The 22027-nt window shown below is 49.7% G+C and overlaps 1 long non-coding RNA gene across 2 annotated transcripts in view; it reads left to right on the top strand.

Annotated features, from left to right (window-relative positions):
• LOC122693841 overlaps positions 1-19958 on the top strand; it is a 27765-nt gene extending 7807 nt beyond the window's left edge. For both annotated transcript variants that reach the window (XR_006341028.1, XR_006341027.1), the window contains 3 exons: positions 17184-17263; positions 17733-17914; positions 18725-19958. This is a non-coding gene — a long non-coding RNA (uncharacterized LOC122693841). The remainder of the gene's footprint in view (positions 1-17183; positions 17264-17732; positions 17915-18724) is intronic.
• The last annotated feature ends 2069 nt before the right edge of the window (positions 19959-22027 follow it).

The raw sequence follows: 22027 nt of genomic DNA on the forward strand, positions 1-22027 counted from the left end.
TTTTTCCTCTTTTCTTTCCGTTTCTTTCTTGGAGCCTCTCCGCTGTTTCTCAACAGTCAGCCAATCTGCCTGTGTTCCCACAGGTAATGCCTTCCTGTCTCCCAAATCGAGTAGGTGAAGAGACGGGAAAGGAGGTAACACCGACAGAGAATCTTCTATCTCCAGTGAAGCCGCAAGAGATCTAGTTGTGTGTGTGGAGTGCCTTTGGGAAGGACTTTGCCTCGCCTGTGTAGGCATGGGGTTTCAGATATGGGAGGGATATGGGCACTGAGGGTTCCAGCCTTTTCTGTCATACTGGAAACTAATCAAATCCCTCCTTCCTTGTACAGTCTCATGGGCAGTCTACCCTTTTGTGGTTCTAAGACACAGCGTGTTTGGCAGCTGGTTTCACCTGCTTCTCTGGCATGCCTGGCAGGTAGGGGGGCTTGCTACCCCAGCTTCCAAGGCCAGGATTTGGGTTGTGGATGCAGGGTCCCGACTCCAGGCCTTAGCCCGGCTGTCACTCTCCCACCGAACACATCTCTCAGAATTTGGAATCAAGCACCAGCTCCTTTTCTGCCTCCGTGTTCTGTGATCACTGACCCTCTACCAGGGCCACTCAGATAACTGGGCAGAGGTCGATGCACCTCTGTGTCTTAATTACCTGACAGTCTGGGGACCCTTTTCCTCTGTGTCAGTAATGACTAGATACCTCAACAGTGGGACTTCATTTTAAGTCAGAGATATCTTGCTCCTGACCTAGTCATCCTGTCCTCCAAATAAGACATAAATCCTGCCCGAGTTTTTAGCATATTCAGGGAATGAACCGGTAGGAGTCAGAGCGACAGTTCTCTGGCTCTCAACCAGAGCTGAAGGCTTGGGTGAAAGTTTTGGCCTTAGAGATGCCAACAGTCTTTAAACCTCTCCAGCTTGGCCTTGGAATACAGAAGGGTTCCAGAAGTTTCTCTCTCTCTTTTTTTACTTGCAAATTATCTTACTGTCCTTTATTAGGACATACAAGAACTAATGCAAATGTGATGAGAAATAGCTGTCACGTTTGTAAAAGCAATTTTTGAACTCACTGTTATTCTCTTTTTGGATTTTCTTTCTTTCCTTTTTGTTTTTGAACTTTTAATTTTGTATTGGGGTAGAGCCGATGAGGTGTGAAGGACTGGGAAGCCTGGTGGTCTACAGTCCATGGGGTCGCAAAGAGTTGGACACAACTGCGCAACTAAACAACAAGAGCTGATGAACGCTGCTGTGACAGTCTCAGGTGACCAGCAATGGGACTCAGCTATACAGATGCATTCTTTCTTTTTAAATTTGTATTTCTGTTTTAGGGGAGGAAGAGAGAGTGAGGGAGGCAGGGACACACACAGACATAGAAAGAGGGAATGTTTGGAATTATGAGAGAGCTTTTCCTAAGAGTTGCTTTTGCTGGCGCCCAGGCCTCAGTACGTTTCATCTCCAAGCCAAATACTAAAAATCCTGGCGGGGCGCTTGGGAGGGCAGACAGGAGCGGCCTTCCCGATCTAGAAACCAATCTGTCCCCTACCTTTCCTCCTGACGCCCTATCCTTGCGCTTGGGAAAGGAAAACTTCGGGCCCCAGGACGGAGAGGGAGAGAGTGACAGCCCAGGGCTCCCCCTGTAAAGTGCTTTGGGGCGATGGTTTCCCCTCCCCTTCCCTCCAGGCGGGGGTTTTTCACCCCCCTTCCCCTTACCCGGGTTCCAAATACGGAAGCTGGACGTGCTTCGCTGCGGCTCCAGGCCTCGCCTAGCGCGGTACCTGAGAAGACGCTCGCGGCCTCGGATTACGGGTGGAGGGGGCCGCGATCCGGGGTCCCCAACGCCCGCAGCGGCCGGCGGGGAAGCACAGGGGTACCGGACGAGGCTGGTCCGCCCCGGGCCTCGGTGGCGACAGGGTCCTGCCAGGCACTGGCTCCCCGCGCGGGTTACCTGCCTTTCCTCTGCGGCGGCCGGGGCGGGGCGAGCCGGCTTCCCGGGTGGGAGGGCGGCCGACCTTGCCCGCGGAACTCACAGATTCCCCCCCAAACTAAGATCGCGGGGATTCAGTTAGGAGCCCCTCACCGCGAACCTCCCCCCCCCACGTCCGATGTGTCTTTTTGCAGCCTGGGTTCCTAACTCCCGCCCCGCTCCGTTGGGAAAGGATTAATGGGGTGGGTGGGGGGATAGTAATGACCTTGGGAGGGGGCACTAAAAAGGAAAGAGTCGCGTAGCACTCTCTGTCTCTCAAAGGGGTGGAAAACCATTGCAAGGGAGAGAGCCTCCTGGGAGAAAAACCAGGCTCGGAGGGAACCAGGCTGAGGCTGGCGAGATTTTCTGCGCGCGAAGGGAGGGTGGAGCGGAGGGAGCCATCTCCTCTCCCGCCGCTGGGGTGTGTTTTTACATGTTCTCTCAGCAGCAAGTTTTATAAACAGGTCAGCCCTATGCTGCCAGGGATCTCTGGCTGCCAGTGTGGACGCCTCTCTTTCCCCCTCGCCCCCTCTGCAAGTCAAACGCGCAGGAGATGCGGGTGGGAGTCCCGGCGGGGGGTGGGGCACCACCTTCCACTTTTGACTTGGAGGGTATATCTGCTTTTGAAATAGCTTCTCTTGTCTTCAGAGGGTAAAATATGAGTTCCCCGCATGTCTGAGTCTGGTCTTCTGGTACCTCAAGCAGAATTTGGGGAGGGAAGGGAAGGGGGCTGTTCTAATTACCTCTGAGCCGAGCGGGGGTGGGGCGGGGGATTCTGTCTTTTCAGTCTGGTCCTGCTGGGGTGCCCCGGCGTATTATTAAACCCAGACGCTCCGTCCAGAAGTTGGGGCCATGCGGAAAAGATTTACAATTAAGCCAATTGGGGCCGAATACAACCATCCAAAGTTTGCAGGTGTAAATAATGCCTTGCTTTTTTTTTTGTTTGGCATTCCAAGCGACTTCATTTCAAAACCCACCCCCCTTCCACCCTACCCACCCATGGCTGGGCTCTATTTCTTTTGGGGGAGAGGGGGAGAGAGTGTAGCAGAGTTAGGCTTTTTCTATTAGACAAGTTAAAATATGATGTTGCACTCACTTTTATGTCAGTGTATTGATGTCGTGGATAACCAGGACAGGCTCCTCTATTTCATTTCTCTGTCTAGAATTGAGAACTGTTGGAGTCAATGAAAGGCCTTTTGAGAGTGGGTTATGAATTCTTTCTTTTTTTTTTTTAGGGAATGGAACAGATTTTTATATAACAGATATTGGAGTTGGATTATTTTACGGATTTATTTTTTTTTTGGTGTAGAAATTTGAGTGAGAGAGGATAAGAAAAAAACAAGGAAATTGCCTTTAGTTCGTATATCAGAATACCGCCCCAAGCTGCATTTGGGGAAGAAGTGGTCTTTCAGACAGCAGTCAGATGCCTTCTAGAGCTTCAGTTTAGATCTTCCTAGTATTTGAAGAAGGAAATGGCCACCCACTCCAGTACTCTTGCCTGGGAAATCCCATGAACAGAGGAGACTGGTGGTGTACAGTCCATGGCGTTGAAAAGAGTCGGACATGACTTAACGACTAAACAATAGCAGCGATTGGAGAGCTAGTTAAACGATGTATGGGCCCAACTTCAAGGCTATACTCCATTGCATTATTTAAACAGAATAGAATATGTGTGTGCCTCTAGGATGTTCTATGTGGGTACAAGTGTGTATATGTGGACTTCCAAGTAGCCCCAGGTGGGAAATGAAATCTCGGATTTAAAGATGCTTTGCAATCACACCTCACGGGCAGACTCCCATTTGATCAATATAGACAGAATTAAATTTGTTTTGCTGCTACGCAGTTACTCCTTTTCTCTTGGAGCAATAGTCTGTTACAAATTACCAGGAAATTGGAGAACGCGCCCCCACCCCAACTGTTTTTCAGTGCTCTCAGTCTTGCACTAACCCGCTCAGTAATATATGTAATGTGTGTGTACACAGGCACTTTTCCAAAAAATTAGCGATAACATTCCAGCTGTATGAAGAGTGATGTTTTTCTCCCTTTGCAAGTAGGGCTCGATCTGTAGCTGAGTTGCCACTCTGAAGACCTATTCCCTGGGGACTGACACCCACGAGAATCTAGAAGTAGGAGGCTTTCCAGCCCTGGTTGCATGCAAAGGCAGGGAATCAAGGCGCCTGACTGCAGCCAGTATAAGGTCATAGGTGTAGAATTAGGAAGGCAGGACTTAACATGTCCGCAACAAAAAGAGAGAAAGCGTCAACCCAGCCTGGGGTGAAACCCCTGAGCCGGCACAGGAAAAGTTTCTAAGCAGTGGTGGAGCAAACACTATTTTTTGCCTCCTCTTTCCTTTCCTTTCCCTCCCCCCTTCTTGAAAGAACTTCCCTGTCCAGTGCATATGTTGGGCATAAATAAACAGGGGCAGTGGGGGGGGGGTGATTATTGAACGCTGGGTGAACCCGAATCAGCCTTAAGCAATCGGGGAGTGTGTGAGGAGGGTAGAAGATAGACGTGTCCTAATTTGGAGTGAGAGGGGGTGGATGGAAGGGACCGACTCCAGCTTGGAAACCTCCTCGATCCTTGCGGCTGGAGGGACTCGCCAGGACCCTCTGCCCAGGGTGCCCCATCTGCCCGCTGGATGGCGCTGGGAGGAGATGAGGCTGGCAGGCACTTGTCCTCCTGTGCCCCCGAAAGGTCTGAGCAAATCTCCGCCAATGAGCAGGGTTGGGACTGTGGTTCTGAGCCAGCGCAGTGGCAGTCCTGATGCACCAGGAGGTGGGAACTGTTTCTGGAGTCGGGGGCGGGAGAGGGTCACCCAGAGACCCACCAGGTCTGGAAGCTGGACAAAGAGAGTATGGGCAACAATGGGGAGGTGGGAAAAGATGGTTCTCAGGGCAAACTAGTGCCTCATTTCTTGGGTGTCACCCGTTTACCTAGAAAGGTGTGTGTGTGTGGGGGGGGGTGTAGATGAGGGAATGGTCTGGACAGGAGGTCAGCTAGATAGGTATGGAGATTTGCAAAGCGTACAGGCTTTGCAGGACCTCATTGTCCAGTGTCACTTTTTGCAAAGGTCAATTTAATGGCCCCCCTCCCCCCGCCACAACCCCCCCCCCCCCCCCCCCGCCGCGCCCAGGTCTGCTCCGTCTAATTGGAGTGGCTGGCCTTCCTGACTGGAATTGTATCTGGGATTGAGACTCTCAGGGCTGGGGTGCACTCCGATCTCAGGCTGCCTGGGGATGGGGCACTGCACATTGCCAAACTGACCTGAGTCCTCATTTGGGAGTGTCTGTCTAAAGGCATTTACGACCTCAGGCTGGCTGTTCCGCAGCCAAAGGAGGAACTGCGGGCTACAATTTGGAGAAGAATAAATTCACGTTGAACTTACTGAGCACTTACTATGCACCAGGCACTGCGTTAGATGCTGTGATCTTGTCAAAAGTTACTTACAGAGCTAGAAAAAAAAAAATTAACCAAAGAAGTTAATCAGTCTGGGTGTGTGTTTGTGTGTGTCACTCAGTCGTGTCTGACTCTTTTTGACCCCCTTTGCAAACTGTAGCCTACCAGGCTCCTCTGTCCATGGTGTTCTCCAGGCAAGAATACTGGAATAGGTTGCCATTCCCTTCTCCAGGGGATCTTCCCGACCCAGGGATTGAACCTGGGTCTCCTGCATTGCATGCAGGTTCTTCACCCTCTGAGCCACCAGGGAAGCCCAATCACTCTGGGTAGGAGTGTCTAATATCAGTTCTCCACCTTGAAAACTCCTGGAGGGATAAGACTCCTCACATCTCTAGCTCTGTTTGGGAGGTGCTCAATAAATCATCCTTCAATACAGGAATGAAAATGAATGAAGAAAAGGAAAGAAGTCGAAATAGAGGTGATTTTCTGTGCATATGAAAAATAAGTGAACACTTCAAAGAACACTTAAAAAAAGCATCGAATTTGTAAGCTGTTCTCCCAAACAGATCCTGACATGAGACAGTGAAAAGATGGCAGCGGGAAGAGAAATTTGGTGTAATGGACAGAACCATCCACTTGGTCATTCCACAAAATCCTGACCAAGAGAGACGCCTCTGCAATGCACTGGAGACACGGGTGAGAACATGGGTCTTCCCAGCTTGATGCATATGGTCCTGAGTTTTGGTCACTGTGGTTTAAAAAAGAGAGAGCGAGATCATTCCCATTTTAAAGATCAGGAAAGTTGAGGCCGAGGAGAGATGGTGTCGGGAGAGGACTCAAGGTCTTGAAGCAGGAAGGCTGAACTAAAGTCGGCCCTCAGCTCTTCTGTGCTCTAGGGAGGCAGAAGGCTGGGTGATTTTTGCTCCTGGGGAGTGTGGGAGCCCTGGGAACCCCGGCGGTGCTGACGAAGTCACCTTGGGCCGGCTTGGGGGGAACGACAGAAGTTTACACCCTGATGATGTTGCAAAGACCACCCCAGCTCTGCTTGTCCCACCTCCAGCCTTGGGGCTATGATGAGGTTATCTGACCTCCGAACTCTCCCATCCGTTGCTTCCTGTTTAGCTCCTTCACCTAGCCTAGGACGGAGCAGCTCTGCTGCTTTTTACAGACCAGAATTTGTGGGACAGAAAGCTAGGGAGTCCCATCCAAGGTCGCCTGGCTAAAGAATGACAGCAAAGAAGACTTTACGACGACCCCTCCCCGCCAGGGTTTTTCGGAGTCTGTCCAAACCTCTCTTCTCATTAGTACCCCAATGCCGTGTGCAGTCGGGGCACCTGCGGTGGGTTCATCAAGTGGTGGTTGGTTGAATAAACTTAATTCTTATTTGGTTCTTTTGTTTTAAAAATTGCACAAACCAAAAAAATGGATCAGTGATCGAATAAAGGGGAGTGGGTTGAGAAGCTCATTCCCCCGACTGGCTGCCTGGCGGTGGGACAGCCTTGGGTCATGGGCGTGCCCTCGCAGCGGCTAGGCTACTTCCCACCAGCTTTACAAAGACGGTTGTGATTTCCTTCGGTCTATTTTTTCGTCCTAGACTTCGTTGGGGTGATGGATGGAGGAGACAAGCTGACCCACTGTGAGGTCAATACAATCGATGCAGTCCTCCATGGACGACCTCTCGGAAACCGCTCGAGTGGCTGCGTGCTGGGTTCCACCCAAAAGCTTTCGGGATTTCGGTTTCTCACTCCCACGCTGAAGTTACCGCACTGGGAGGAGGATGGGGGTAGGTGGGCAGGAAGAAGCCTCCAGTCTCACCCGAGGGAGCCTCTGAGAACAGCGGGTCGGCTCCCAGGCAGCCGGCCACGAGCTCAGGAAAGTCTGGTAAATTTCGTTCCGGAGCTTCCTGGCCTTGGAATCAGACACCCGCCAACTTTTCCCAGCGGGTCGGCTGTCCTTAGCCCTGGGTTCCTCATCTGCGAAATGGGTTTGTTACGAAATACTGTTTATTGGAGAGAACGTCTGTGAAATCCCCTTGGAGGATGATACTGTTCTAAGACCTTTCCCATACATCGGCTCAGAGAATACAACAATCTGAGGAGGCGGGCGTCTTTCACGGGTCTCCATTTCCCAGATGAGGAAACTGAGGCATGCAGAGAGATGTAGACTTGACCGAGCTGGGACAGGTGGTGAGCCCCTCCTGGAGCTGAGATTCAACCTGGGGAGGGTCTAACTCCTTGTCTGGCTTTTAACGACAAGGTCATAGGTGCCGTGTGCGCGTGTGCAAGCACACACACACACACACACACACACACACACACACACAGTAGGTACACAAAGGCGATCTTTTTCTTTGCCCTTTAGGGAGCACACATTCCATGGAACCCTTTCCCAAGCACATCTGTAAACTGCTTTGATCCGTAGTCTCTTCCTTCTGGAAACAAATGCAATGGGGGTGGGGGGGGAATGTTCAAGTCTGACAAATCTTCTTAAACTCGGAAATCCAGAGCTTTCAAGACAATTTTTTTTTTTTGTACGAAGGAAGGAGGGGGACGTGTGTGTACGTAGAATCAATATGGGCCAGACAGCCCTTCACAAAGGGACTCCAGGCGGGCGCCTCGGCAGCACGGCCCCCGCCCCACCGCCCGCGGCGAATTAATTGGGCCCTGAAAGAAGGGGCAACGTAGCTTCCAGTTAATTAGTCAAGAAATGAATCAAGCCCCAGCGGCCTGGCAAAGGCCCCTGGGGCGCGGGTTTTGTGCAAGCCAAATTGGTCGGTGGGGCGCTCCCCTTTGGGTCGGGTGGGGCGCGGCGGGGAACAAGGCTTGGGCGCCTCTGGCTGCCCCGCGCCCGGCGCCCTGCACCCCGCGCCCCAGAGCGGGCTCCCGCGCTTCCTCGGGCTCTCGCTTTCATCGTCTGTTTCCTTTTTTTTTGACTCCCTCCGTCCGCCTCTCCTTTCCCTTTTCGTCTTTGCCGTAGCCCCTTCTCCTGGAACTTTCCTCGCGGTTTCCCATCCCGTCTCCCAGCTGCGTCTGGCTCCAAGCTCTCCGTTTGGGGAATCTTCCTCTAAAGCCCCTGCCTCTGCCTAGCACATTTGGGGCTGGGTGGTCTGGGAACGGCGCCGGGGATGTGGAGAAGCCTGGACTTAGGGGACACAGGGTGGAAATAAGCCCTGGCTTTGGAGCCCTGAGGCCTGCTGTGTGTTCCTAGGTACACAACTCTTCATCCTTGGGTCGCCTAGGATCCAGGTTCCCCGGCTATGGTTAGGAGAACCCTCTGAGATAATGCAGGGCTTTGAAAGGGTTCGATAACCCATGACCCGTGTCCTCAGGCGATGAGGACTTAGGATTGAGGCACACCTGCCACACAGAAGCAACTGTTGAGCGCCAGCGGTATGCTTTCCTTATTTCGTTCCGCCACGCCTCCTCCAGTCACTCTGGGTAACCCAGGCAGCCAAGATCCCGGGTGTTTTCCGTCAAAGCAGCTCTGCTGGAGAGGAGACAGGGGAGACACAAATTGTTAAACTCAGTTATTTCCAGGTCTTTTTGTGCCACGTACCAGCGGCCTCTCCTGAACTAAAGGGACGGAACTGGGGGCTCACAGATGTGGACTGATCCTCCTGGAGTCACACAGCAAAGGGGAAGCAAGGCTGAGACTTTCACCCTCAACCAGGCGTTCAGTGCCTTGATTCGGTGCTGCCCTCTGAGCCCGCGAAGAGCTCAGGCGATCCTCAGAGGTCCTGCTGGCCTGGCCCGGGCTCCGAACATTTATGTACAGGAGGAGGCTCGCCAGAATCACCTTGCCTCCTCCAGCTTGGAGCTAAGGCCCGAATTTCTCTCCAACTCTGCATTTCTTTCCCGTCTTTCTTTGTCTTTCGAGGTCCGTCTCTACTTTGGTCTCCCACCCACCAGTCTTTCTCTGTCCCCTTCGACCCGCCTTCGAATGCACGGGGCTGAGGTCAGAATCTCTCCCACTTTCTTCCAATTATCCAGGTAGCTGCTCACATCTCGCGGCTTGGAGCGGGGTCAACACCCATCTGCCGCCAACCGCCAGGATCGGAGCCACAGACGCAGATTCGCAGACTCGATTCGATTCCATGCCCTCGCTTCTCTGCCGGCCGCCCCCCATCCCCAACCCCTCCCCAAACCGCAGCCACCCGGTCCTAGGAGAGACCCCAGCGGATGATTCGATGAACGCCTCAGTTCCACACAGGAGCCCGCAACCGCGTTTTTTCTTTCTTACTTTGCTTGCTTGACCGACTTTGGCTTCTCTCAAGGCCCCGAGGTGCCTGCGCCGCGCTTGGCTTTGCCTCTCGAGGCAAGCCGGGGACTGCGGTTTCCGCTCGCCACGTTCCTGCCAGGCGCGCACGCAGGGGCTTGGCGAGCTTGGCGCGCGTGTTTGGCGCGCACTGCTTTGGGCCTCAGTTTCCCCTCCCCTTTCGGATCAGTCAAGCGCGAGACGAAACGGCTGGGACGGGAGGCATGGCCAGAGGATTGGGTGGTGGCGGGCGCTGCCGCAGTTGCTGTGTGTGGAGTTAAGCCTGGAATCACGGCCGCCGCGCCTTCCCTGTTCATCCTCTCCGCGGACTATTACTCACCTCCACGACCCTAGTCTCCTTCAAGTGCCACCAGCAGTCTGGTGGAGCTCGGTCGGCGGCATAGAGATGCTGGCTACCTCAAGGCGAAGGCGAGCCAGCAGGTGCAGGCAGGGCTGGTTCCCTGCAGTTGCCGGCTCCGCAGTCATTGCTGGTGGCCTTGGATACTCGGGCGGCCTCAGACAAGCTTCGTTCCATCAAAGTGTTGGCACACACCTCCTACTGAGCTTTAAAAGGGGGCCTGTTAGAGCCTTGGAACTTTGGAAGAGTCCCCTAACTCTTCTGAGTCTCAGTTGCCTCCTCTGAAAAATGGGGACAATAGGTCCTGCCGCGGAGGACTGAGGCAAGGAGTAAATGAGACCTCTTGTGTACATCACTCAGTCTAACCCCTGGTACATAGTAAGTGCTCATTAAGCATTAGCTGTTTGGGCACCCTAATCTCGCTGTCTCTGTATATCATACAGCTATTTTGGTAAAATAGATACACTTAGTATCTACTTAGTATATATGCATTTACTAAATGTATAGACTCAGTGCATACTTAGTATATCACCTAGACGTGTGGTCAGTCACTTCAGTACTGTCCGACTCTTTGCCACTCCATGGAGTGTAGCCTGTCAGGCTCCTCTGTACTTGGGATTTTTCCAGCAAGGGTACTGGAGTGGATTGCCATGCCCTCCTCCTCAGAATCTTCCCAGCCCAGGAATCGAACCCCTGTCTCCTTCATTGCAGGCAGATTTTTACTACTGAGCCACCAGGGAAGCCCAGTATATCACATATACACTAAAAATATATACTATGTATGTTTAGAGTATCTTTAAGACATATTTTTTTTCCTTAGACCACTACCTAGCATATATTAGGCCCTTTCTCTATTAGCATTGCTTTTACCCAGTTCTTTAAAAAATTTTTCTTTTGGCTACACGACATGGCATGCATAACCTTAGTCCCTCCATCAGGGGTCCAATCTGTGCTCCCTGCTTTGGTAGTGTGGAGTCTTAACCGCTGGACCGCCAGCGAAGTCCCTCTTACCTAGTTCCGTTTACATCTCAGCCTGAAGTCCCATTCCTTGTCCTTTCCCAAGTTGATCCTGTAGTGATCAAGCCTCCCACCCCAGGCTTCATGCTGTTGCAGGCTACTTTCCGGAATCCCAGGATCTCAGCACTGCAAGTGACTCCAGAAACTGTGCTCCCTTCTTGCCCTTGCACGGGAGTTCAGAGGGGCTTGGAGACCAGGTTCCAATGCCTTTTCAGCCCCGGCCATCTCCATCTCCTGACAGGAGAAAAAAGTGTCTCTGTCTATCTCTTGGGATCTATTGAGGGAAAAGCACTTGTGGAAAATAAAAGAATATGGTTGGGTGCCTGGAGCATCCTTGGGCAGAGCCCCCAGGGCAGAGAGCTCTGTAAATGAGGAGGGGCCTATGTGTGACCTGGGATGGAAGGGATGGCAGGCCCCTGGGAGGGTTCCTGGATGCCTCCTGGCTCTCAGCACAGCTGTGTGTGGCTGACTACTCTCAGGCTCAGACTGCAGCTGCCCAATTGCCGGTCAGCAGCAGGAGCCCACAGTCCCCTTCCTTGGTCCTCTAGGACATACTGAGACCGCTTTTCAGCCTGAGAGTGAATGGCATGGTGGGGAAGAGAGAGATGAGAAAGGAGAGATGGAAAGATGGAAAAGGAGGGTGACTGCAAGTGTGGGGAGAAGCGAGTGAGAGCAAGAGAGAGAAGGGACACTTGGGGAAAAGGGAGGAAGGAGAAAACAGAGGGAAACAGACACCCACCCAGAGGTGGACAGAAACCCTTCACACCTGGAGAGACTGGGAGAGGCAGAGAGAGAGAGAGTACTCAGGAGACAAAGAGAGAAGCAACGAAGAGGCGCAGAGAGGGGAGAAAAGAAGGAAGGAGCTTGGAAAGGAATGTCCCAAAAGAGACAGAAGCGAGCTAGTAGGGAAATGACAGCCCAGGGAAGCTCAGCCACACCCCCCGGGCCCGCCCTCCCGACATATTACTTAACTTGCCAGGAGATTATCTAGTAGAGTATAAATGCCTCCATTAAATCATGATTGAACTCCTCCAACCGAACAATTCCCGAAGTAGCCTCCAGCCCTAGGGGAATATGGTTTTCAAAACCCCTCGAAGCATCAGATACCAGCAATTTAGGAGATAAATTATCATTCACTAGGGGTTTCCAGGGGCCCCCTTACAAGGCCTTTGGGGTGGGGGTGGGAGAGTGTGTGGCTAAGAGCCTCCCAGTCCGTGCAGGAAAAGACGCAGCATTTCTCTCTTGGCCATCAGATTTGCCTGGAAGCCTCTCTCCTCCCCCAGTGCACAGCCACCCAAACCCACAAGGATGGTTGGGCCGATAGGGTCCAAGGTTGGCCAAGAAGAGGAAAAATTCTGCCGGAGTCCTCCAGATTCCCAGAGTGCACTGGGCGAGATGGAGAGGGGCTCTGCACGCAGTTGCTTAGCTGCTCCCTCTGGAGAGGGATGGATGGAGTGTTGATGGAGAATGTCCCCAGTGACACCTGGGAAAGCAGACTTTAGTTCAACCAGGTGGGCGGGGGAGGGGGGCGGTGAGAGACAAGGAGAAGGGTTAGATACTGGAGAAAAGCCTAGTTTAAGGCAAAGTCTCCCCACTTCCCCGTCTCATCACTCCAACTAGTTGACCAAATAAAGTAGGGCTCGTCTTCCCTCTCACCCCATGCGTCTTCCTCACTGGTCTCCCAGTGTGCTGAGAAAGGTATTTTCAAAGGTAGCAGATAAAAAGATTTCCTTTTTATTCCTCTTCCTCCCACTGTTTCCACCTCCTCTCCTTGCAAGACTTGTTTGCTTTGCTTTAACAAACAGCTTCTAGAGTTTGCTTTAAAGGAGCACTTAAAAAAAAAATTGTACCCCGAGGGCAGGCCAAGTGTTAACTGCTTGTGTGTGTGTGTGTGTGTGTGTGTGTGCGTGTGTGTGTGTATGAGAGAGAGAGAGAGAGAGTATGTATGTGTGTGTTAGGCCTCCTGAGTGGGCTTGTAGTTATAAAGGGGACCTGCTTCAGGTGCAGAAAGCTGGGAGGGGGGAGTGGCGAGGAATGCCTGGACAGATTTACACCTGTCCTTACAGCTGCCATCGACAACACTTACAGCCTCCAGAAATGACCCTTGGTGCCGACTTGTCTGGAAGCCATCAGGGTTAGTTTTGAAGCAGGAGCCTTCAAGTGGACCAGAGGGTAAAGCTCTGCCCAGCCCCTCCCAGCCCCTCTTCTCTTGCTATCCTCAAGTGCTGCCCCTCCCCCCTGCCCACCAGCCCCCCCGACCACCCCCCCCACCTTCTCTGTTTCCTCTGTCAGACACATATCATCATTTGACTTTCTGATCCCTTGGTGCTACCGGCTAATGAGGCCGGGGCAGGGCGCAGAGCCTGCAAACCAGTGCATCGCGGCCACCCCCCTGCCTCCCCACAAGGAGCTGGGTCTGGCCCCAGGAATCTGTGCCGGGGGGTGGGGTGGGGATTCCTAACTCTACCCTCCAGCCAGTTCCTGCCCCCTGCCACCAGCCCCACCCCAGCCCACCGACCAGACAGTTTGAGCGACTGACTGATAATATCCAGACGCCTCTGGAATCCTGCTTGCAGTCCTCGCAGCGCTGCTCGACCTGGTCGGCAGAAGTGGGGGCAGTGGGCAGCAGGCATTCTGCGGTGACACTTGTTGCCACCTCTCAGAGGCCGATGAAAGGCCCACTCAGCCGGGCCCTTCAGGACGGGGGACCCTGGAGCCAGGGCACTCAGAAGACATGTTTGACACCCATGCTGGGAACTTGGAGTCCAGTCCCCGACTTTCTCCGGTTGGCCCTGGCCCTGAAGAGGTCTAGGAGGCTGAGAGGCGGGCAGATCGCAGGCCACTGGGGTGGGGGGTGGAGGGGCGGGGAAGTCCAGCACTTTGCCTGAGAAGTAGCAGGCACTGAGCAAGTACCCAGCCTTGATTCCTTCACTGGCAAAATTGGGAGGGGTGGAGGAGAGAGATGTGAGAGCATCTTCATGTTTATATATCTTGGTCTAACTTTCACAATGATTTCCTTAAAGTATATTTCAGGCATCTTCTCACTTCTTTTTTTTTTTTTTTTGGCCATGCTGTGTGGCCGGCAAAATCTCAGTCCCCTGACCAGGGATTGATCCCAAACCCTCTGCTGTGAAAGCTTAGTCTGAAACCACCTGACCACCAGGGAAATCTCCATCTGCTGACTTTTTCAAAACACCTAACTTGTTGAAATTGAAACCTTTATCTGGGTACCGTAAATCAAACTCGTGTCTCACTTCCCAGAAGTAGAATGAAAGTGGAGACTGGTGGAAAGAAAGCAATATGACAAGGCTCTGAGCAGGGCGCTAATTGTTAGAAGGGTGATCAAGACAGGTAGGTGGGTGCTCATTTGAGGCTGGACTTAGTCTGAAGGTCCCAAAAAGAACTGAAGTGGGACAGGGCGGGAGGGACTTCCCTGCTGATCCAATGGCTAAGAATTTTCATTTCGACTGCAGAGGGCATGGGTTCAATCCCTGATAGGGGAACTAAGATCTTGCATGCCACAAGGCACAGCTAAAAAAAAAAAAAAAAAAACACAAAAAGACAAAGGAATTGAAAGAGGACCGGTTCTTTTTCCGGGGGATTTAGTCCCATATAATGCCACTTTCAGCACCCTCCCTTGTACCCTTTTGACATTTTGGAGATTACTCCGTATGCTCTCTTAGCGCTTTTTAATGGTACCGAAGCACAAAGCAGTCTTCTGCTCTGATTTAGGGTTTCTAGATTCTGCTGCTTTATGAGCCTCAGAATCATGGCTCAAGCCCTCCCTTCATTTTCTCCATCACCACTAATAGCTTTACCACCTTTCTGGGCCATGGACTCCTCAGGCAATCTTGTGAAGCCTGTGGATACCGCCTCAGAATTCTTTTTCCTTTTACAAGAGATGGGATAACAATTTTGAAGAAAAGAAATATTAAAGATATAAAAGTATTGAGACTTCCCTGGCGGTCCAGTGGCTAAGACTCCACACTTCCAGTGCAGGGGGCCTGGGTTTGATCCCTGGTTAGGGAATTAGATCCCGCGTGCCACCACCGAGAGTTTGCATGCCTAAACTAAAGGTCCCGCATGCTGCAATTAAAGAAACTGCATAAGATCCCACATGCTGCAACTAAGACACTGCATCCAAAAAAAAAAAGCATAGTGATACATGTGTACCAAATTCATTAAATCAGACAATCTAGCCATGGTTCTGACACTGTACATTTGAAATCAGGATGAGCAAAAACAACATTTGGGGGGTCTTGGTCATGCCTGTAATATGGTTATGAAAATATCTGTGATGCTATTGGCGACCACGTCACAGCCAGTGTGAGTCCTCCTGGGGGTGGTCACCTGGATTCACAATGGAAGAAAATACTAATTTCACTGTAAGTCACCCAAGTTCACAGATCCCGGAATTCCCTCTGGGGACACCCCTGGAAGAGTTCATTGGAGGACACCAGGGTAAGCACCCCTGAAGTGCAGAGGGAATAACTTGGGCTCTTGGTCTCTGCGAGGGACAGAAGAAGGTTCTCATGGGAAACAGGCCAGCTTTGAGAGCTGATGCAATCGCCAGATACCACGAGCTTGGGCAGAAAGGAAAGGCATTATCAACAGCATTTCAAGAAATATTTCTCAACAGGCCCAGAGGGAAGAGAGAGGTCCGGCTTGGGATGGTTTGTCTCAGAGAGGGGAATTTTCTCCCCAAAGAGGCCACCATCAGTGTCCCTATCGTAACATACCCACGCTCTGCCCCTGGGATGATGTTCTGGGCAACTCTGTAACCTCCAAAATGTCTGCTTTCCCACCTACTTAACGGATTGCTGCCTTTTCCCCTCGACCAACGCTGTAATACCCGCACGGCTACTTTGCCCCAAAGGATTTGCGGACAGGTCTGACCTTAACATTGGGTAACCCCTTCATAAATGTTAAGACACAGGACTGGTGCATTTTCTGCCTTTAGACAAAGCACTTAGTCAAACCTCTGTGATCAGGGAAGAGAAGTTGCAAATGGCCCCAGGACAGTACTTGTCACCGTCCTTGGCAAAATACAGCTTAAAGAACTCGGAGTTCCTGGGACGGGCACTTGGAGGCCTGTTTATGGGATAACCGCAAACTGGAATGCTGGAAACCGTCAAAACACCCTCACATAAATCAAGTGTAGCTTAACACTGAACAAGGTAACCTCAGCAGATCCTGGGGTCCCAGCAAAAGGAGAACAAAAGCATTTATGGATCAGCTACTCTGTGCAAGACCTATGCTCTATTCTTGGCCTGTGTTACCTGAAGTTCCCATTACAAGGTCTAATATTCATTTTTTCAACTCATTCCTTCATTTAGCAAATATTTACCAAGGGTCCACTATGTATGTGTCTCAGGCTAAGGATATAGCAGCAGCCAAGCACATAAAAATAATTGTCCCCTAGGACCTTCTAACAGGAGAGCAAATAAAAAGAAACAAAAACAGACAGGGAAAATAAATGTCTGGTAGTGAGGAATCAAATGAAAAACAAAAACAAAAAAAATCAGAAAAAGGAGTTGTGAGTGGGGGGTGGGGGCTTCATTTTTATTTTAGTTATTTATTTTTTAAAAAGATTAGCCATGACATGCAGCATGTGGAAAGTGGGATCTTAATTCCCCAACCAGGGATCGAACCCATGGCCCTGCATTGGAAGCACAGTCTTAACCACTGCCAGGGAAAGTCCTTAGTATATTTTACTTCTTTTTTAAAATTTCATTTTTTTCTTAATATGGAGGATAATTATCACATTGTGATGGTTTCCACCATACATCAACGTGAATCAACCACATTTACTTTTTATTTACTTTTCTTTTTTTGGCTGCATTACGAGGCATGCAGGATCTTAGTTCCCTGAACAGGGATCAAATCCATGCTCCCTGCAATGGAAGCTCAGAGTCCTAATCACTGGACCACCAGGAAAAGTCCTGCGGGCTTCATTTTTAAAGGAAGTATGAGAGAGAAGACAGGTGTGGGAGATCCAGCTCTACCTAAACACCTGGTGGGTTCTGGATTCTGAGCCAGGTACCTCTATCCATCATCTCCATCATTCTAGGTCTTTCTTATTTTCATCCCTGTTTTATTGTTGGGGAAGGTGAGGCTCAGAGAGGTTAAGTGACTCACGAAGGTCTGCCTATTGCAGAGTTAGAATTTGAACCCAGGACTCAATTGCTCTTTCTTCTATCTCAGGCTGCCTCAGACACATTCCCGGGAAGACAGAAGAAAGGAAGAAGCAAGAAGGTCATGGAAGAGTAGCAGAAGACCAATGGGTAAACTTGACCCTGTGAATCCTCAGCTCTGTCTTTGAAGATTGGGGAAACTGGGGCCCACACAAGAGAAGTAATTGTCCAAGGTCCCAGAGGAAAAGAAAAAATCCTAATGGCTACACGACTTAGCTCATCAGCACCTCTTCTTCTCTTGGGATCATATGGCAAGTCAGTTTGGTGGTCTGTGCCTCAGTTTACTTATCTGTAAAATGGAGCCAAATAGTCACCCGCAGTTGATCAACAAGAAAGACAAGATCCTTCAGGAGAGATAATTTATCCTAATACTTGGCACAGAATTGATAAGCAATAAATATTAGATTTCTTCACTCCTTCTCAACCAGCCTGATCCTTGGCACCATTTGGTCCAGAGTAGGGGGTCAAATATCTACTTGTTTTTGTGGTCTGAGTTAGTGATCTCTAAACGTATATATCTATTTTAAGAATTTTTTATTGGAGGATAATTGCTTTACAGTATTGTGCTGGTTTCTGTCATCCATCAACATGAATCAGTCACAGGGATACACATATCCCACCCCTCTGGAACCTCCTTCCAGCCTCCCACCCCGTCTCACCTCGCTAGCTTGTCACGGAGCACCGGGTTTGAGCTTCCTGCATCATACAGCAAATTCCCACCAGCTATCTATTTTATATACGGTAATGTATGTTTCCATGCTACTCTCTCAATCGTCCCACCCTCTCCTTCCCTCGCTGTGTCCAGAAGTCTGTTCCCTATGTCTGTGTCTCCTTTGCTGCCCTGCAAATAGGTTCATCAGTACCATCTTTCTAGATCCCATACACATGCATCCAAACATTTTTAGTGAAAAATCTCCAACACAAAAGAACAGAGCGACTGCAGCAGGAACTCCCAAATACCCACCACCAGTTCAATAATGATCAACTCATGGCCCATCTTGTTTCATTGATATACCCTCCCTGGATTGTTTTAATGCAAATGCAGACACTATATCATTTCATTTCTAAATACTTCACTATGCAGCTCCAAAAGACAAGAATAAAAAAATTTTAAAAACAGCCACAAGACTGTTATCACATACTGACCCCATAAGCAATCACTGGTTTTTTTTGTGTGAAACAAACTGTTAGTGCTCAGTGTTCCTCAGCCATCTCCATCCTCCTTATTGCATTTGGATTGTTCCAGTTGGGTTCAGAGTTGGGTCTACACTGATTCTGATTTTATATCTCTCACATCCACTTCCCATTTTTTTCCCCTGAAAAAAATTGTAAATGGGAATAATGGAATCATTCTGGCTCCTACCATTTGCCCACCCATAGTGTCATTTGTTACATTTCTCTGTCTCCTGTATTTCCTGTAGACTAGTGGGTAGAAAGAGATATTTGGTGAGCTTCAGAGTTGAATCTTTTGGCAAATCTGCTTCATGGATGACAGTATGTACTTCTGCTTTTACTATTTATTTATTTTTGGCCATGGTGTGTGGCTTGCAGGATCTCCCTGACCAGGGATTGAACTGTGCCCCCTTCCTTGGATGTGCAGAGTCCTACCCGCTGGACAGCCAGGGGACTCCTGGTGGCATGTACTTCTACCAAAAGACTCACAAAATCGCTTGTCTTTCTTCTCGGTTTGTGAGCAGCCGCTGAAGACCATTTTCGGCATGGATCCATCATTTCTTTAAGGGTTTGCACAATAGTGATATTCATTTCTTTCATTTCATCTTCATTATGTGAAATACTCCCAAATTTCTCAAGAGGACACCACATCACTAAACGCTAAAGTTTGAGCAGACATCATCCACTATCTACATTTTCACGCTTTTCAATGATAAACCTCTTCGACTGGATTTGACGTATGATATATAATTGAACTGCACTCAACTGGAAATTAAAAGCGATAACCTTTGAAAACAAATGTGCCTAGAATTTCTTCCTGCAGTCGGTGGTCAGTCCATTCCTAATCCGGGGACTGTGGGCAACTTTGTCAGGAATTTCTTTTCCCTTTTAAAAATTTTATTGGAATACGATTGATTTACAATGCTGTGTTCATTTCAGGTGTAAGGAATTTATTTCTGCATTCAGTCAGGAAATTCAGTTTGCCTCTTGCAAACAAAATGAAAAAGGAGCCCGTGAAGCTCTCTGAAAATGTTGATTGATCTATGGGACCCCACCCCCGCAACCCGCCATCACCCCCTACTTTTCACCAGTGCTGGGAGAAGGGAAGGTCGGTTTGGGAGAATCCTGAGCAGAGAGGGTTTACAAACTTGAAGCTGCTTTAGGGAAAAGTGTATTGTTTCTGCTTTCATTTTTCATGTCAAAGTCCTCACACCATCAGAGCACACGGGAGACTTTAAACAAACCACATTGCCCCCAGGTCTGCTTCTTGAAGGAGGGGATTTACTCTTTACCCCTCCCCCTGACGAGTGTTAACAGCAGAATTAAGGCTGGGGAATCTGGCAGGGGCTTGCTTGCAGCGGGGAAGGTGTGTCTGGGCTTTTTTGCAAGGCATTAATCACTTGTTTATAGAGGGGGAAGAAAAAAAAAAAAAGAAAACAGGAGGAAGACAGTGGGGGCTGTTCCCTGTTCTGGGTTCCCTTCCAGGCAAACTCTTTTACCGCCACAAGTGAAAGTCGCTCAGTCATGTCCTTTGAGAACCCATGAACTATACATATAGTCCATGGAATTTTCCAGGCCAGAATACTGCAGTGGTAGCCTTTCCATTCTCCAGGGAACCTTCCCAACCCAGGGATCGATCCCGGGTCTCCCGCATTTCAAGCAGATACTTTACCAGCTGAGCTACCAGGGAAGCCCAACAATACCGAAGGGGGTAGCCTTTCCCTTCTCCAGAGGATCTTCCCAACCCAGGAATCAAACTGGGGTCTCCTGCATTGCAGGCGAATTCTCCAGCAGCTGAGCTATGAAGGAAGCCCTTGCACCCGCCCTCTGTTCTCCGGCGACCAGCTCAGCTGGTCTTGGCCCCGGGGTCCCGGTTGGTCACCTACAGAGGTGAGCGTGGAGGTGTATCAGTGGTGAGGGCCGGGCTGCCCCCCCTGTGCAGAGCTGCAGGCCTGAACTACCTTTAAGTATTTCCAGTCTCACCCCCACCTCCCCACACACATATACCCCTTTTCAAATGTACGTTTAATCACCATATTTCCCACGTTGACACTCTAGACCCATGTTCTGAAAACAAAAACAAGAACACTATTATTTTCACATAAATATTTACCTAAAGACACTGGTTTCCTATGTGGACTTGAACTTGGAAACCAGAACTGGAGGTGAATCTACTTTCAACTATAAACTATTTGGAACTGTGTCATCTATGGATATGTTAGTTACAAAGGGGCACATGTTTTTTTGTTTGTTTGTTTTTCCTGATAAAAAATTTAAAGTATGTTTATGGGATAAATCTGAAATCTAGAGAAAAACTTAGTAACAAACTCTAATAATAACCACTTTCCTTTGTCCCCTCCCCCCCATACATATTCTTAGAATAAATAAAAGTATTGTTTTCTTTGAGTGGGTTTGTGTGTATATGTGCATGCCTTCACGCATGCTCAGTTGTGTCCGGCTCTTTGCGACCCCATGGACTATAGCCTGCCAGGCTCCTCTGTCCATGGGATTCTCCAGGCAAGAATACTGGAGTGGGTTGCCATTTCCTCCTCCAGGGGATCTTCCCAAACCAGGGATCAAACCCACGTATCCTGTGTCTCCTGCATTGGCGGGCGGATTCTTCATCATTGAGCCACCTGAGAAGCCTTGCGTGTATATGTACAGGGTATCAAATCTAGGAGGTACAAAACAGGAGAGTGAAAAGTAATATTCTCTCCCATAACTCTCTCCATAACTCTATTTCCTCTCCTCATAAGTCACCATGGTAACAACATGTATCCAAGTGATTAATACACATGTGTATATATATATATGTATATATATATATACACACACACACACACACTAGTGTATGCATAATTTTCACTGATGTATCACTTTCGTCTGTTTTTTAAAATATATTATTCATGCCAGAATATCTTTTTTTCAGGATCCCTTTTTAAATACATTAATATAGAGAAATGTTTCCTATTAATAATTTGTATTTCATTCAACACAGAAGGAATCATCCTTATCAAAAAAGAGAGACTGAATTAGATGAAAATGGGCAATCCGCAGGGAAATGGTAGCACGCGCAGCGAGAGGTAAATCACAAATATGCACTACGTAAACAGTAAACCTGTTGGGCCAGGTGTTACCCAGACACAAGCCATTTTCCCTTTGCTTTTATCAATAATATATGCAGTCCCCCATCAGCTGGACCTCCAGACTTCTGCCTGCACTGCAAGCAGATCTTGCTAAGTGGACAAAAACTGCCAAGCTGGGCAAGCGTACCGAAAATATTTACATATTGAAACCCTCAGCAATTTGGCTCCGTGTTTAACAGTGCTGGCCCCCTGAAGGTTCCAGTTGAATCCTTCGTGCTCTTCACCGACCAGGAGCGCCTCTTTATTGTGCCTGTGATGCTGGACAGGTCTTAAAACGAGTCACGATAGTCCCTTCGTGGTCAATGCAGTCTACTGTGCTGCTGTCTCAAATCCATTTGCGATGGCTGTAAAACGCCGCCCGCCGATGGTAGCCGTAAATCTTGCCCTCTCATTCAAAAAGGCTGACAAGAGGGAAACAGCTTGAGTTTTCACCCCAGCCTGGCATAGTCGAAATCCTGCTGTGCCTGCTTGTTTCCCAGTGCATGATCTTTTTTCGCCCCCTCCGTATCCTTCCCTGATGGTGGCCTAGTGAGGA

This window comes from Cervus elaphus, chromosome 5 (assembly GCF_910594005.1).
Source record: "Cervus elaphus chromosome 5, mCerEla1.1, whole genome shotgun sequence".
Taxonomy (NCBI): domain Eukaryota; kingdom Metazoa; phylum Chordata; class Mammalia; order Artiodactyla; family Cervidae; genus Cervus; species Cervus elaphus.